The 6000-nt window shown below is 40.0% G+C and overlaps 1 protein-coding gene across 3 annotated transcripts in view; it reads right to left on the minus strand.

Annotated features, from left to right (window-relative positions):
- Positions 1-5005, minus strand: part of foxp4 (forkhead box P4) — a 94979-nt gene extending 89974 nt beyond the window's left edge. For all 3 annotated transcript variants that reach the window (XM_068314821.1, XM_068314820.1, XM_068314819.1), the window contains exon 1: positions 4494-5005. The gene's annotated coding sequence lies outside the window, so the exon portion shown is untranslated. The remainder of the gene's footprint in view (positions 1-4493) is intronic.
- Between the last annotated feature and the right edge of the window lie 995 nt (positions 5006-6000).

The raw sequence follows: 6000 nt of genomic DNA on the forward strand, positions 1-6000 counted from the left end.
CTGGAGTCCACAACTTTCCCGTAAGACACATTCCACTCATCAGAAATACATTTCTTATCTGAGAAAAAAGTGTGGGGACTTATTCCACATACACACAGGCAGACAGACACATGCACACAAATGCACAACTATTCACCCCTCAACCCTTTCTAAATAACAGGTTCAATTAGAACCACATGTATAATCAGGCCTCAGTCTAAAGCGATGTGACGGCAGCTTCGCTGTGCAGTCTATCACTTCTGCTCCACACGACCCCCCCCCACTCGCTACCTGCCAGTGAAGAACGACACCTTCATTTTATATGTTTAGCGGTTACATTTTTATTTTTAAAGATGTAACAAGTAACAGTTATTAGAATGGTTTTTCAGAATTTACAGAATCTGGAGATGTGTAGATTTTCATTTCTTCTCTTTTTTAAAGTAACAAAGAAAGATTTTTTTTTTCTTCCAAATTACGATCACTCACATGATGCATTAAAATATTCTTCATTAGAAAACAATTGAATATCTTCTCTATTTGAAAGCCCGAGACATATTACAGCTAAAACGTGCACACATCTTACAGTAACGGCAGCTTCAGGACCAACACTTGAAATAATCCATCCTACAGAGATGTGCGTTCGCTTCCTGCACTGGGGCATTTCTTTTACCCTCAGACCTCATCGAAATGATATTGAAATTTTAACCATTTCTGCTTTTAAGCAGTTAAAGCATAAAGTGCTGCAATAGAAGTAAACCTATCAATATCTATAACGGTTCAAACCCTACGAGTACAGCAGAGTCGAATGCTGGTGCTCTTCAGCCTCACTTTGGAGCCAAAAGCCCACTCAGACTTGTGGGTTTGGGATAGCATTATGAAGAGAGCGCCAGAGTTGGAGAGACAGACAGGCAAACCATCAATGCTATCAATGCAAAGGACATTTAAAACTTCAAATACTGTCCATTTTCACTCATGCAGGACAGGTTAATTGAGAGAAAAGGCACTCCACTGAATGCACACTCCGGCACTAAGATATATACACTGCTCCACACATACATTCACACATGCTCACGCTGGAGGTAAGGACTCCCTGAGTGAGTTTATGGACTAACACAATCATATTGGTGCCTTTTAATCCTGCTGAAGAGGCTTTAAAGCGCACGAGATTCATAGCCATTACTGCCTGTCTAGATGGTCTCACACACCGACACAGTCACTGGACGCAGGGTCGAGCTTAAAACCATCATTTAAGCAAATATGTCAGTCAAAACAACAGAAAAACAACCGTGTGGACGAGAACAGCGTGAAACTGATGGGAATCAGCAGTACATCAGCATCTTTTGCATTAATGACAGAAATCATTGCAAACACACAGCTGAGGGGAGAGGAGAGGGAAAAAAGGCAAAGGAGGAAGCAAGTGAGATGAAAAAAGGTTGCAACACTGAGGCCAACACACAAACACGGATGCACAAGCGCTGACAGAGAACATGCAGGGACAGTCAATCTGTCTTGGACACCTCGGGCTTCCTGTGCTCCATCTTTAAGCCAAACAACTTCTCTCTCATGTTGATCATCTCCAATTATATTTTTATGAACAGTCTGTCACTGATGTCAAAGCCCTGCACAGATATGACAACTTTACAGTGTGTTTATGCTGTTTGCAATGAATAAAATTAATGTAAAAAATAAAGAAAAGAAACATCTCTACTATCTGTGATATCGCTGCTGTCCCTGCATTCTAGTTCACTCTCGCCTGAGTATTACATGCATTTTTAAATAAAAATACAAAAAAGTTAACTGAGCAGTTCTCTGTATTTTGTTTGAGATTATGTCTTCACTGTAAAAACATCTTTCTTTTAATAGAGACATTTTCAGCTTTTTGAGTCTTCACAGCTAGAGAGCGCAAGAAAGATTCAACAAAAGTCATCATTTGACAAATAAAAGAATATCAGTCAGAATACTGTTAATTATATTCCCACAATTCGGGGAAATCATTTAAACAAATTCCATATAATTGACATGTCTATGAAAATTAATTTTCTGACATGCATTGCCGGTTGCTGCCACCACACAATTGTTTAATTGATGCTCACACCGCTAATTATTTTTATTCAGGTATGCTGATATGCAAATAAAATATATTCATCTTCTCTTGTATTAAAAGTAACAAATTAGCCATTTCAAAATTGACTTTTTCTGATTAATTAAACATGTGTGAATATTACTGTACATTAATGTGCAGCGTTTTAATGAAACTAAATATCTAAATCATGCAGATGATTTTTTTTTGTCTATATGAAGCACATCAGAGAATACCCCACCCCACCCCCCCACAAAATACCTGCTTTCCTGTCTGACACCAGAAACGTGACAAGGTCATAAAATGTGATGAAGAGTTTTTTTTTTTTTCATTCCCGCCGGATCTTCTATTAAAGTGCAATTAAAAGTGTGTCATCGAGTCGTGGAAATGCCACCACATTAGACGGGAGGGGGGGTGGAAACACAACAGGAGAGAGAAGACACAGTAAATAAAATTGATTATGCCAAATGCCCCGACACCCATCAATCACAGGGCAATAATGCTCGTGTCAGGGCGTGCACGCACACCGCCTGCACGCTTCTCTCTCGATGACAGACAACTAACAGCATTTAATTGTCATTTCATGTCTCTTCCGTTTTTGTCTGCAGCCTTTCATTCATGCGGAACATGAGACCACCTGACAGGCGGGAAATCTTACTGATGTTTGATATTGATAAAGGAAGTTCTGCTATTTTTTTTTAAAACTTATTTAATTTTATTGTTTCTACGAAAGGTGCAACACTAGTTTCATATTTCACTGTATTTAATGTTAATTTATGTTACAGAAGTAATACTAATGCAAATTAAATGCGAGGTGTTTTTTTTACCTTGTTAAAAATATTTGTTCAGAGTATTTGTTAAAATTATCGCTCTATTAATACGTTCATTATTTTTCTATAAGAATTTAAATATTTCTCATGTGTGGTGCAGGCCTTTTGTCAGGAGAGTTAGGACGGCATGAAGAAATGTAAAACATGGTTTTCTGCTTCATACTCCAACTCCCTCTGTTTCTAAATGTAGAATTTTTCCTGAGTAATCTCTGAATGTTGGATTATTTTTATACCATAAAAAGTATATAATGTTAAATTTTTTTCTGCAATAGCTCCAACGTATGAGCTGTAAAGAGACTAAATACAGATAGATGATGGTGCGTAAATATTTTTTTGGCGAGCATTAATAAGTTAGATCCGTTTTAATATCCTCCGTTAAAAGTGGAATTAAACTTTTACTAAGCCTGAACTAATCTGCAGTCTCCTGCATCCTGTTGTTTAGACAGTCAGCTTAAAACCCTGTCGTTTTTTTTAAAAAAAATTTAATCTATTAAGATTTTAGCGAAAATCACATCAAAAACCAGCGAGGTCTCACAACGCGGGTCCAATTTCAAAAGTCAAAATCGTTTGAAAAGAAAGTAGGCTATTGTTCCCTGACCTATTGACTAAGTCCACAAGAAAACTTGAGCCAGGCTCTCTGTTATCCTTAGCGAGGTCTACAGCGCTTCTGTTGGTAATTTTAAAAGACGCGACTCAGGTTAATTAAGCAAAAACAACAATATAATAATGGTAATTTAAAAAAAACAACAACAACTAAGTATTGAAAGGCAGTGTTTCACGACTGAGTCAAACAGGTAGAACGAGATGATAATGCTTTCAGGCGGGTGCGTAAAATTATCACCATATAACCCGCGTCCGTGTTTATTGTCATGTCCCTTAACAAGACTCATTAACAGGGACGCAAAGTTAAGTTTGTTGAGTCCATTTAAATCCACTCCCGACCGTCAGTCCTAATTTGTGAGGGGGGGGGGGAAACAAAAAAAAACTTTCTGTTGTCTGCTGAGCGAACACTTCACACGATCACACTTTTCTGGAAGCACCGGCCCTCTCTGACCACGAATCTACGATTTGCTCAATTCTAAGAATTAAAATAAATTTCCCGTGCCGTTAAAAATAAAAATAAAAAACAACTGGAAATAAATTACATTTTGACTCCCGGTGTTGACACGCGTCAAAGTGGGGAAGCGATCAACAGAAACTTGTTCCATCCTTGATTTTCTTTCGATTGAAGAAAACAAAATATATATGCAAAGAAGCACTTCAAAGATAAATTTTAAAAAGGCACGTTTAGAGTTTAACACTCCGGTGGAAAAGAGTGGAAGTTGAAGTGAAACATGGACTGAGGTTAAGTCAGAAGGAAAACTCCGCGTGTCCCGCTTTATAATCGTATAATAACCTGCCTCATTAATATTATAAGGCTGGCTGGGATGTAATTTAATGTGAGATTAAAAGCTGCTGTTCGATTTTTTTTTTTAATTTTTTTTTAGACTTTTGCTAGATTGATGTGCGTTTCACAAAGTTTCAGTGAAGCAGAGAGTGAGAAAGATTGGGGGGGGAAAAAACGAGAGGGGGGAAAAAGGAAAAAGTGTAGATAATGCATCAACCTGTTCTCTTGTTTTCTGAAGAATTCAACTTTCACGCCAGTGGTTGGACCATGTGGACAGCCGCTTCTGCTCCTCAAGCCCCGGCGCGTCCACTCAGTCGCGGCGACAAAAGGGGGACACCAACCGACAGGACGAAAAAAGTAAAGAAACAGAGAGGAGAGAGAGAGACAGAGATATCTAGGATCTAAGACCGCAGGACCATTACTTTAAACGACAAAGCGTGCTCGTTAGTCCTTTCTTTTCCCCTTTTGTGTGCGTCCTCTCTCCTCGGAGTGGCCCCTCTGGAGTGAAGTCAGAACAATACTACCGCTAAAACTCTGCCAATGTGCGCAAGTTGCCGCGGAGAAAGAGCGCAGCTTCTCGTCTTGTTTTGTTGCGTCTGCCTCTTCCGATATTTCTTCAAGAGGCTTATTCAGCGCGGATAACCTCTCCACCGGTCCTCACTTTTTGGCATCCCGTCTGTTGCTTGCTGGTTCGCTGGCAATCAGGGGTTGAATCATCAAGGCTCTGTGTGTGTGTGTACACGAGTGTGGAGTGTGTGTGTGTGTGAGGGACAGTTTGTTGCGATACCGTAATGCCTCTAAAGCAAGTGCGCGTTTTCATCGCTGCCCTATCCTTGCAAAGCCCTGGCGCACAATAGGAGAACAGCAGCCTCTGAGAGGATAGGTCTCTGTCCGCCCCTCTCACTCTCCGGATAATGTGTGTGTGTGTGTGTGTGTGTGTGTGTGTGTGTGTGTGTGTGTGTGTGTGTGTGTGTGTTATGCGTGCGTGCGTGTGTGTGTGTGTGTGGGGGGGGGGGGCTGATCTTTTGACCTCCCTTTGCATCCAGGCTGAGTTGTGCTATTGTGGAGGCAGAGAGGAACAGATGTTTGCTCGCACAGAATTTGAGCTCAGAAACAGTTCGAAACAAGCGCGGGATCACAAAAATATCTAGCCTCCCAGCAAATATCCATTCATGGTTTCTAAAACAATAAATTCCATAAGTTATTTCATATGGAGAATAAAAAACACAGGTAATTTTTTATTTACATGTAATCTGTAAGCATCTGAAAAGCATGAAATTGGTCTTTATTAGGTAGGTAAGTAGGTAGGTAGGTAGATAATTTTATTAATCGCTTAAGGAGGTTCCGCCAGGGAAATTGTCATCTCTGTTACACTGCACACCACACAGTAAGCACACAAAAAGCACACAAAAAAAGTACCCGACACCTTTCAAGATATAAAAAGCGGTCTCACCATAAAATATGGAACTAAAAAAGGAATAAATAAGCATATTAAGCATAAATGTATATGCTAAGCTATTTGATAACTATAAAGTGTTTATAGTGGCAAAAAACAGCAGTACTGTGGGTGTCAGTCAGTCCTCTTCTTCTTCTCCCCCAGTGAGGAGTTAAGCAGTTTGATGGCTCAGGGGATGAAATAGTTCTTCAGTCTGTTGGTCCTGCATGTTGGGAGGCGCAGCCTCTGGCTGCTCAGGCTTCTCAGGCTTCTTTGGTTGTTGGCAACA

The sequence above is a fragment of the Antennarius striatus genome, chromosome 5 (assembly GCF_040054535.1).
Source record: "Antennarius striatus isolate MH-2024 chromosome 5, ASM4005453v1, whole genome shotgun sequence".
Classification (NCBI taxonomy): Eukaryota; Metazoa; Chordata; class Actinopteri; order Lophiiformes; family Antennariidae; genus Antennarius; species Antennarius striatus.